The 12,034-nt window shown below is 44.1% G+C and overlaps 1 protein-coding gene across 23 annotated transcripts in view; it reads left to right on the top strand.

Moving 5' to 3' along the window:
- The window catches only part of PPP6R3 (protein phosphatase 6 regulatory subunit 3), a 144,521-nt gene that overhangs the window by 13,178 nt on the left and 119,309 nt on the right, over positions 1-12,034 (top strand). The window lies entirely within an intron of this gene.

The following is a 12,034-nucleotide window of genomic DNA, read 5'->3' as shown; positions in this document are numbered from 1 at the left end:
AGGAACAAAATGGAAACAGGCAGGGTCACAGGGAACAGATGAGGGAAAGGGGATGAGGGAACTGGATCAAAGAAGGTGAAGGGATTAGCCAAATTATATGTAAATAACACAGATTTGGGCAACAGGGTAGCAATTCCCAGAGGGGAATGGCGCAGTGGATAGAGCGTCAGACTGGGATGTGGAAGGACCCAGGTTTGAGACCCCGAGGTTGCCAGCTTTAGCGCGGGCTCATCTGGTTTGAGCAAAAAGCTCACCAGCTTGGACCCAAGGTCACTGGCTCGAGCGGGGGGTTACTCAGTCTGCTGAAGGCCCGCGGTCATGGCACATATGAGAAAGCAATCAATGAACAACTATGGTGTCGCAATGAAAAACTGATGATTGATGCTTCTCATCTCTCTTCATTCCTGTCTGTCTGTCCCTGTCTATCCCTCTATCTGACTCTCTCTCTGTGTCCCTATAAAAAAATAAAAAAAATAAAAAAAAAAAAGAAAGAGAGTTGACATGGGACATCAGGGCCAAGAGGCAGGGGGTTGAGGGTGTTACATTGAGTGGGACACTTGAAACCATGTTAACACAATAAGTTAAAAATAAAAAAATGATTAAAAAATAAAAACTTAAAAAAAAGAGTGCTCAGTGTCTAAAATAGCTAAATTTGAGTTCCAGCTCCCACAGTCTCCAGCTGTGTAATCTTAATACTAGATGACATCTCTTTTACTTAGTCACCTTATCTGGGAAGTGAATATTAAACAGTGAATATTAAATGCCTAGAGCAAGAGTAATGTTTGTATGAATATTATTCCTTGCACCGATCTTCCCAGTAATGATAGAAATACCTGCAGAAGTGACTAATACAAGGTGAAGTAATGCCCTGGAGACATGCACTGAATGACGTGCGACCTTAGAGGGCCTCTGAGGCCTGGCTGCAGGGTGATGGTGAGATGGGTCAGGAGAAGATATGGAGTTAGTGTTTGTATGCAGGGTATTTTTACCCCCAAATTAGGTTGTTATTAAAATCTCCCTGTCATTATAAAGGTAAGTAGCTCCACTTGCTTTGGAATCTCCCATGTTTTTTTTTATTATTTATTTTTATTTTTATTTTTTAAATTTTTTATTTTTATTTTTTATTATTATTTTTTACTCTTATTTATTCATTTTAGAGAGGACAGAGAGAGACAGAGAGGAGAGAGACAGGGGGAAGGAGCTGGAAGCATCAACTCCCATATGTGCCTTGACCAGGCATGCCCAGGGTTTCGAACCGGCGACCTCAGCATTTCCAGGTCGACGCTTTATCCACTGCGCCACCACAGGTCAGGCGGAATCTCCCATGTTTTATAGAACCATTTTTACAGTGTACTGTGCTCTTGAAGAAAAATCACATCTGCTTTGAAGGATCAGTGCGTTTTAACAGACGAATGTACCTTTTTAATTTTGTACTTAATTTCTCTACAAATTCCACATTATCACTTGATAAGTCTTCTGTCAAGGACCAGTTCATAAGATGGTTAGGCTCTGGGGGCAATCACTAGACACCCTGCTGTGGTTGTGTGAATGCAGCCATAGACACTATGTGAACAAAGGAGGTGGTTGTCTCAAGTTTTATTCATAAAATCAGGTGGTGGGCTAGATTTGGCTAGCCCTGTCCTAACCTAATTTTTATTTTAACTTTTAAGAAGATCAAATATTCAAAGCATATATATCAACGTGTACAGATATTAAATGTTGAAACCAGTAATTGTGTACCTACTGACAGCTTAAGTCAGGGGTCCCCAAACTACAGCCTGCGAGCCGCATGCGGCCCCCTGAGGCCATTTATCCTGCCCCTTCCGCACTTCTGGAAGGGGCACCTCTACAGTACTATTTCTGGTGACGCACGCCTCACGGCTCCGGAAGTGCATCATATCACTTGTTACGGCTAGCAGTGATAAATATGGAACCAGACATTGACCATCTCATTAGCCAAAAGCAGGCCTATAGTTCCCATTGAAATACTGGTCAGTTTGTTGATTTAAATTTACTTGTTCTTTATTTTAAATATTGTATTTGTTCCCATTTTGTTTTTTTACTTTAAAATAAGATATGTGCAGTATGCATAGGGATTTGTTCATCGTTTTTTTTATAGTCCAGCCCTCCAACAGTCTGAGGGACAGTGAACTGGCCCCCTGTGTAAAAAGTTTGGGGACCCCTGGCTTAAGCAATAGGGTGTTGTGACCTTTGGCTCTGTGCATGGCTTCCCTCTTCTGACTTCCCCAGGGCAAGCACTCACCTGCGTGGGTCATTTTGCTGCTTTATTTTATTGCCACCTGTGAATGTGTCCTTATGTAACTTAATGTTTGTATGTCTTTATGTCTTTATATGAATGAAGTAATTTTTATCCTGGCACCCCTCCCACCCCCGTTGTTTTTGAGATTCGCGTGTTCACATATTTGTACTTACTACGTTTAGGTATTGGGACATGTTCTGATGCTGGGTATATTAGCAGTGAGCAAAGCAATCAAGTCTGTCCTCATGGGGCTTACATTTTAGTGGGGAAAGCCAGTTCATAGAAAAGTCAGATGTAGTAGTTGTGGGTGATATAGCAGGGAAGTGGGTGGGGTGGGTGAGTGTGGGTGGCAGGGGAGAACCTTGTGGGCCCAGAGCCCAGTGTGCCTGAGGTGCTCAGAAGGGTTGGAGGGAGGGACAGTAGAGAGGCTAGCCTGCCTGGAGAGAGAGCGGGGGGGGGGGGGGGAGTGGCAGGAGATAGAATCAGAGGGGGGGGGGGGTGGGAGCTGGTACCAGGCTTGCATTAAGATTTTATCTTTTTTTTTGAATGAGGTGGGAAATTGTATTTTGAGCAGATGTGTGACATGAGATCTGACTCGTGTTTTTATAAGGTCCCCCTCAAGCTGTGTTAACAGCTGCTGCTGTGCTTCTGCAACATAATGGCAGCTGGACTGAGGGGAGAACGGTGACAGTGAGGAGGGGTTGGATTCTAGGTGCATCTTTTTTTTTTTTTTTACCAAGAGATACAGACAGACGGACAGACAGGAAAGGAGAGATGAGAAGCATCAGCCTATAGTTGTGGCCCTTTAGTTGTTCATTGATTGCTTCTCATTTGTGCCCTAATTGGGGGAGGGGGCTCCAGCCAAATTGGTGATCCTGGGAACCTGTCTGTGATTGCACGCTCAAGCTCATGACCTTGGGGTTGTAAAACTGTGCCCTCAGCGTCCCAGCTGGGTGCTCTGTCCACTGCGCCACCACCAGTCAAGCTCTAGGTGTATCTTGAAGGTAGTGACCATGTGATTTGCTGAGAGCGAGTGAAGGGTGATGACACGGGGTTTTGCTTGCTGTGGGGTTGCCATTATGAAGAGGAAGACAGCACGGAAGTAAGATCAGGAGTTGGGTTTGGGACATGTTTGATTTGAAGCTTTTAGAGCCAACTGGAGACACGTAGGACGGAACTGTGTGGTGTTGTGGGAAGAGGTTGGGCTGAAGATAGAAGCGGACACGTAGAAGTCCCGAGGTTGAGGGAGAGCACTGAGGAGTGAGGGTCCTGTCGAGGTGAGCCAGGTGAGCCCGCTTCTGGGAAGCCAAGGACACTTGTCCTGAAGGAGGGACTGAGACCTGTGCCCAAGGCTACTGCTCTGAGGTTGCAGTGAGGGCCAAGACTTGTCTGGTGGCTTTGACAGCCCAGAACACTGATGACCTTGACAAGAGCCCTTTCCAGAGGCTGGTGCGGGAAAAGCCTCGAAGGGAGGGTTCACGGAGAGCCTAGGGAAGGGAAAGCCCTTCCGCAGGCACCTGCCGCAGTGCTGCAGAGATTTGGGGCCCTCAGAAGCTTGTGTTGAGATGAAAGAAGTTCCAGCATTTTTGTCCTGTTGATGGAAAGTGAGCAACTTGATGCATTGAGAGAGGGGAGACTTACTGGAGCCTTGCTTGGGAAGGCCACAACGGGTGGGCCGGCTGGGGTCTGTAGACTCTGCCTTGGTGAGAGGAGGGAGAGCAGAGGACGGGAACTGGGACAGTGGGAGCAGGTGGACATTTGCTTCTGTCCTTCCTAGTGGGACGGGAAGGCGTGGTTAGCAGTCCGTGAAAATGCGGATGAGTAGGGCTAGGGGGCAGTGGGAGAGAGAAGATAGGGAGTACTCTGGTAAAGTAAGGTAGGACTGAGTAGGTGAGCCACATAGACAGGTCTGCCTTAGGGCAGGGAGTGGAGGGAGAGGGGGCTGGTGCTGTTTTTACTGGAAGCAGAGTAGGCTGTGCTGCACTTGGGTTGGAATTGTGTCCCTCACCCTGTTCCTGAGCAAATGTGGCAAAGTCCAAGCAGGTCAGGGGAGTGATCCTACTGGTGGGGCATGGAGTGGAAGCTGGGAAGGGGTGAACACATGAGGGCAGCGGGGCATGTAGCTTTCATTCCTCTTCACTTCAGTGTCCTATTTCAGACTGAGTGCATCTCACTTTATTCTGTCCTATCACAGGAGGGTAAGATTGTTTCCAGTAAAGAAGTAATGATGTGGCCCTGGCTGGTTGGCTCAGTGGTACAGCGTCAGCCCAGCATGTGGATGTCCTGGGTTCAATCCCGGCCAGGGCACACAGAAGAAGCCCCCATCTGCTTCTCCTCCCCTCCCCCTCTCCTTTCTCTTTGTCTCTCTCTTCTCCCACAGCCAAGGCTCCATGACCTCCCCTCAGGCACTAGAATGGCTCTGGTTGCAACGGAGCAACATCCCAGTTGGGCAGAGCATCGCCCCTTGGTGGGCATGCCGGGTGGATCCTGGTTGGGCGCATGTGGGAGTCTGTCTCTTGGTTTCCCAGCTTCTTATTTTAGAAAAATACAAAAAAAGAAGTAATGATGTGAGTGCCAGAACGTTTCTCTAGGCAGTGGTCAGCAAACTCATTAGTCAACAGAGCCAGATATCAACAGTACAATGATTGAAATTTCTTTTGAGAGTCAAATTTTTTAAACTTAAACTATATAGGTTGGTACATTCCTTATCAAGGTAGCGCCTGCACGTGGTATTTTGTGGAAGAGCCACACTCAAGGGGCCAAAGAGCCACATGTGGCTCGTGAGCTGCAGTTTGCTGACCAGGGCTCTAGGGCAGTGGTCCCCAACCTTTTTGGGGCCACGGACCGGTTTAATATCAGAAAATATTTTCACAGACCGGCCTTTAGGGTGGGACGGATAAATGTATGATGTGACCGAGACAAGCGTCAAGAGTGAGTCTTAGACGGATGTAACAGAGGGAATCTGGTCATTTTTTAAAAATAAAACATCATTCAGACTTAAATATAAATAAAATGGAAATAATGTAAGTTATTTATTCTTTCTTTGCGGACCAGTACCAAATGGCCCATGGACCAGTACTGGTCCACGGCCCGGGGGTTGGGGACCACTGCTCTAGGGTATAGACTTTGCAGGGTAGTTGGACCTGTACACCTTTAACTTTAGTAGATGTGCATATTGTCTTCCAAAATGCTCATCTAGTTTCCTTCCTACCAGCACTGTCCTGCATCCTTCCTTGCTAACCCTTGGTGTTGTAAGACTTTCTTTTTTGTACTTGCCAATTTGTTGGGTGGGGACATCATGGGTATCAATTTTAAAAAATAACAGCTTTATTGAGAAACAATTCACATACCATAGAACTCACTCATTTAAAGTCTAAAAATTTAGTGGGTTTTATTTATTGATTTTTTTTTTTTTTTTTTAAGAGAGAGAGGAGTGAGAGAGAGAGACAGAGAGAGAGAGAAGGGGGAGGAGCAGGAAGCATCAACTCCCATATGTGCCTTGACCAGGCAAGCCCAAGGTTTCGAACCGGCGACCTCAGTGTTCCAGGTTGACGCTTTATCCCACTGTGCCACCACAGGTCAGGCCAGTGGGTTTTAGTATATTCACAGAATTGTGTAATGATCTCCACTATCTAATTTTATTTTATTTTATTTTTTTTAAAGACTTTATTTATTCATTTTAGACAGATGAGAGAGAGAGAGAGAGAGAAGGGAGGAGCAGGAAGCATCAACTCCCATATGTGCCTTGACCAGGAAAGCCCAAGGTTTTGAACCGGCGACCTCAGCATTCCAGGTCGACGCTTTATCCACTGCGCCACCACAGGTCAGGCTCCACTATCTAATTTTAGAACATTTTCATCACCTTAAAAAGAATTCCCGGCCAGAGCACACAGAAGTGCCCATCTGCTTCTCCACCCCTCCCCCTCTCCTTCCTCGCTGTCTCTCTCTTCCCCTCCTGCAGCCAAGGCTCCATTGGAGCAAAGTTGGCCTGGGTGTTGAGGATGGCTCTGTGGCCTCTGCCTCAGGCGCTGGAATGGCTCTGGATGCAACAGAGCGACGCCCCAGAGGTGCAGAGCATCGCCCTCTGGTGGGCATGCCGGGTGGATCCCAGTCAGGCACATGTGGGAGTCTGTCTAACTGCCTCCGTTTCCAGCTTTGGAAAAATGGGAAGAAAAAAAAAAGAAACCTTGTACCACTTAGTAGTAGTCATTTTTCATTTCTGCTTAACCCCTAGGCAGCTACTAATACACTTTTCTCTTTCTGTAGGTTTGACTGTTCTGGAAATTTAAGTGGAATCATATACTGTGTTTGTGTAGGGTCTTTTGTGTCTGGCTCCTTTCACTTAGAGTGTTTTCAAGGTTCATTCATGTTGTGTGTGTTAGTATCAGCACTTAATTGCTTTTTATTGCTGAGTAATATTCCATTGTATGGGTATACCACATGTTATTTATCCATTCATCAGTTAATAAACAATTGGGTTTCACTTTTTAACTATTAATACTGTTATGAGCGTTTGTGTACAAGTCTTTGGGTGGACATATTTTTATTTCTCTTGCTGAAACTTAGGAGTGGAATTGTTGTCTAATGAGGTAACTATGTTTAGACTTGGAGGAACTACCAGACTTTTATTAAGTGGCTACTCCATATGACACATATGATGTTCTTACCAGCACTACACCAGGTTTCCATTTTCTTCATGCCCTTGTCAGCATTTTTTTTTTCATTTAAACTTATTTTTTGATTTTAGAGAAAAGAGGAAGAGAGAGAGACAGAAACATTAGTATGTTTTTGTATGTGCCATGACCCAGGATTGAACTGGCAACCTCTGCATACTGGGATGATGCTCTTATCAGTGGAACCATCTTGCCAGGGCAAGGCCTTGTCAATATTTACTACTTTCTATTTAAAAACAATTGTAGCTGCTTGGCCTGTGGTGGTGCAATAGATAGAGCGTCGACCTGGAACGCTGAGGTTGCTGGTTGAACCCCTGGGCTTGCCTGGTCAAGGCACATAGGACAAGCAAGCAGTAACTAAAGTGAAGCAACTATGAATTGATACTTCTTGCTCCCTCCACTTCTCCTCTCTCTATAAAATCAATAAATAAAAAATTAAAAAAATTGTAGCCATTTTAGGAGTGTGAAGTGTGGTGTCTCATTGTGGTTTTGATTTGCCTTTCCCATGAAAATGCTGTCGGGCATCTTCTCATGTACTTATTGGCCATTTGTATATCTTTAGGGGAAAGTACAGTGTGTCCTTAAAGTCTTGGTGCACTTTTGACCAGTCACAGGAAAGCAACAAAAGACGATAGAAATGTGAAATCTGCACCAAATAAAAGGAACACTCTCCCAGTTTCATACCTATTCAGTGCAGTTCGATGTGGGCTCATGCACAGATTTTTTAGGGCTCCTTAGGTAGCTATCCCGTGTAGCCTCTACGCAGGCATCCCCAAACTACGGCCTGTGGGCCACATGCGGCCCCCTGAGGCCATTTATCGGCCCCCCGCCGCACTTTCGGAAGGGGCACCTCTTTCATTGGTGGTCAGTGAGAGGAGCACTGTATGTGGTGGCCCTCCAACGGTCTGAGGGACAGTGAACTGGCCCTCTGTGTAAAAAGTTTGGGGACCCTTGCTCTACAGACTCGTCACCAACTGATGGCCTACCAGAACGGGGTTTCTCCACCAAACTGCTGGTTTCCTTCAACTGCTTATCCCACCGAGTAATGTTATTCCTATGTGGTGGCACTTCGTTATAAATGGGCCGATATTCACGTTGCACTTTGGTGACGGATTCAAATTTAGCGAGCCACAGAACACACTGAACTTTCCTCTGTACTGTCCACATCTCGACTGGCATGGCCGTGGGCTGCTCTGCTGTATACACGGTGTTACGTCCATCATCTGCGCATGCGCACATGCTACCACGTCATCCTACAGAAACTGGGAGGGTGTTCCTTTTATTTGGTGCAGATTTCACATTTCTATCATCTTGTTGCTTTCCTGTGACTGGTCAAAAGTGCACCATGACTTTATGGACACACTGTATTTAAATACTTTGCCCATTTTTGTTAATTCATTGACTTTTGCATCGTTTTAATGTTCTTTTCTCTGATTACTAATGAAGTGGAGTATCTTTTGGCTTTTTGTGTTCCAACTTTTGTCAAATGACAGTTTGTCATCTTTTTTTTTTTTAGTTGTTTGATTTTTTCTTTTTCAATTAACAAGAATCTGCCCTGGATGAACCTCATTTTCTATGATACTGCCACTGTGCAAAGCTGGTTTGATTTTTTTTTTCTTTTCTTTTTAAAATATTAAGTGAGAGCAGGGGAGGCAGAGGGACAGACTCCCACATGTGCCCTGACCAAGATCCACCTGGCAAGCCCCCATAGGGCTGTGTTCTGCCCATCTGGGCCTGCTGCTCCGTTGCTCAACACCCAACCTATTTTAGCACCTGAGATGAGGTTGTGGAGCCATCCTCAGCACCTGGGGCCAGCTTGCTCAAACCATTCCAACCATGGTGGTTTCTTATATGTGCCAAATGCATGACCTCCATGTGCTGGGACGACACTATTCACTGAGCCACCATGCCAGAGCCTATATATTTGTCTTTCTTGAAAAGCATGTGGCTTAACGTCCATGTGTAGGTAGATAATTATTTTCCCTTAGTATTTTGACAGGTTTTCCTGCTTTTTTCCATTTTTGCTCTTGAGATTAATTAGAAATTTGCTGTTGGTTTTTCTTTACTCAGAAATTGGATCTGGAGAACATTATACTAAGTGAAATAAGTAAATCAGAAAAACCTTCATGCTGTATGATTTCACACATAGGTGGGATATAAAATGGAGGCTTATGGACATAGAGAAAACTGAAGTGGTTACCAGGGGAGGTGGGCGAGGAAGAGGGGAATAAAGGGGACAAATATATGGTGAAAGAAAATCAGTTGATTTTGGTGATGGGCACACAATACAATCAACAGTTCAAATGCTATGGAGATGTTCACCTGAAAACTGTGTACTCTTATTGGTCAGTGTCACCTCATTAAATTTAATTTCTAAATAAATAAAAAGTAAAGAAATTTGAGGTGTTCTGTACCTAAAGCACGCATTATGTTGGCCAGTCCTGCAGATACATTTACTCTATTATTTTTAGGTTACTGTTACTATCTTTTATTTTTGGATGTCTTGCTAACTCTGAATAACCAAATACCAGACAGGTATGTTGGATAAATAGTCACCTTTATTTAAAAAAAAATTTTTTTTTAATTTATTCTTTTAAAATACTTTGTTTATTGACAGGAGAGAAAGGGGAGTTTGGAATGGTATCAACTCATAGGTGCTTCATGTTAGTTGTTCATTACTCGCTTGTTGTATGTGCCTTGGCCAGGGCAGCCCAGGGTTTTGAACCGGCAATCTTGGCGTTCCAGGCCAAAGGTTTATCCACAGCGCCACCACAGGCCAGGCAAATTTATTCTTTTTAGAGAGAATGTGTGTGTGTGTGTGTGTGTGTGTGTGTGTGAGAGAGAGAGAGAGAGAGAGAGAAAAGGGGGGGAGGAGCAGGAAGCATCAACTCCCATATGTGCCTTGACCAGACAAGTGCAGGGTTTTGAACCAGTGACCTTAGCATTCCAGGTTGACTCTTTATCCACTGAGCCACCACAGGTCAGGCCAAATAGTCACCTTTAAAAATTACACTTAATAGAAAATGTTCATATATATCATACATACATATTTTTTATACTATAGAGCCAACCTATAGGGTCTACCTAGTTAACTTTTGTATCCAGAAATGGAAAAGATTTCAAAGACGATTACCTTTTAAAATTGGGATTATTTGGTTGTCAGAAAGTGTTTATGTGAATCTTAAAAGTGACTGTAGCCAAGTACAGAACAGTGAAAACAAATCTGGGAAAGTGGTGTGTATCAAAGTAGATAATGAGCGCAGAAGAAAGAGATCGGAGCTCAGCATTTGTGATGCATAGAGTGACCTGGGGCAGAGGAAGGGCTATTTTATACTTAATTCTCTAGAGTAAAAGTATTTTTAAAAATTGATTGATTTTTAGAGAGCAAGGAACAAAGAGAAAGAGACAGAAATGTGTCCTGACTGGGAATCAAACTGGCAACCTTTGCATATCAAGACAATGCTCTAACCAGCTGAGCTATGTGGTCTGGGCAATAGAAGTATTTTCTTTCTCTGACTAATAATGAATGACAGAGGCAATCAGGAACAAAAGAGGAATCTAGGGACATATGGCATGTGAGCTGCTGGGCCGGGGCTGGCCTCACTTTGTGACACTGGTTAGCAGACCCTGTAAGTTGTGGCCCTGCTTCTGCCACACCTCCACCTGATGAGGCTCAGGTGGATTGGGGCCAGCAGTGCTGATCCCAGGAGCAAAGCCTTCATCCCATCTCAGTAATTTTCAGTCAAGCCAAAGAGTTTGAAATGCATAGGCAATGTAACTATTCTTCCAGGACATTGAGGAAAGAATGGAAAAGGATTGTAGGGGTGTGGGGTGGAAAGCTGGTTTAGCAGAGTTGTTGCAAGGACTAGAACTAAACGTTTAGTGGTTGTGTCTGTTCATCCCCAGGGAGAAGTAGAGTCCTTTCCTGCCATTCACCATATTCTCTGGCCTGGTTTTCTTTTCCCCTTGTTGGCATCAGTTTCTACTGTATTGTCTTGTGATCAGTGTAAACCTTCCGCAGCCTGCCTGTGCTCACCCAGCTGCCTTACGCTGGTGTGGTTGTCTCTTCCTGTTTGTTTGCCAGGTGCCTGTCATTACAGTTGTCTCTTGTTCCTGGTTCATTCCGTGCATTATTTTAACATTTTCCTTCAAGATGAGCAGGGGGTGTTTATCTCTCACGCGAGAAGGCAGCCTCAGGGAGGTGGTCTCACCAGAACCATGCAGTAGTAGTCAACCTGGTCCCTACCGCCCACTAGCGGGTGTTCCAGCTTTCATGGTGGTCGGTAGTGGAGCAACCAAAGTATAAATAAAAAGATAGATTTAACTATAATAAGTTGTTTTATAAAGATTTATTCTGCCAAACTTAGCGAAAATCTGACATAAAGTACTTGGTAAGTAATTATTAGTATATGCTTTAACTTGCTATAACTCTGCTTTATCAATTTTATAAAGTAAAGTGACTTACCTACTTTATAAATCACCATTACTGTGGAACTGGTGGGTGGTTAGAAAATGTTACTACTAACAGAGATACAGAAGTGGGTGGTAGGTATAAAAAGGTTGATTACCCCTGGTGTAGAGGAAGGGCCGTTAGGTTGCCCAGAATCGGGTTGGAACCTTGCTCTGACCACTGACTGGCTGTCTGACTTTGGGCAAATTATTTCACCTTTCTGAGCCTCAGTTTCTTCATTAGTAAAATAGATATATTAAAGTTCTCTCTTTTCCATAGAAAATAACTGGGTAATTTGAATTCGTGGGTTTTTTGGGGGTCAAGTATTCTAATATAGAAGCCAAAAACTTTAATAGAACAAATGGTTATGGCCTAGCTGACTTTTTAATTATTAATATATTTTATAACTCTTTTTACTGGCTTTTTTTCCTCCAAAATAATAACTGTAGGCAGTTTCTTTTCTTTTAAATTTATTGATTGATTTTAAAGAGAATATAGTGAGGAAGGTGGGGCAGAGAGAGAGAGACAGAAGTAGTCATTTGTTTTACTTAGTTGTGCACTCATTGGTTGATTCTCATTTGTGCCCTGACTGGGGATCGAACACACGACCTTGGCATTTTGGGATAACACTCTTAACTGACTGAGCAACTG

This window comes from Saccopteryx leptura, chromosome 1 (genome assembly GCF_036850995.1).
Source record: "Saccopteryx leptura isolate mSacLep1 chromosome 1, mSacLep1_pri_phased_curated, whole genome shotgun sequence".
Taxonomy (NCBI): Eukaryota; Metazoa; Chordata; class Mammalia; order Chiroptera; family Emballonuridae; genus Saccopteryx; species Saccopteryx leptura.
This window is presented reverse-complemented; position numbering and strand designations above follow the sequence as displayed.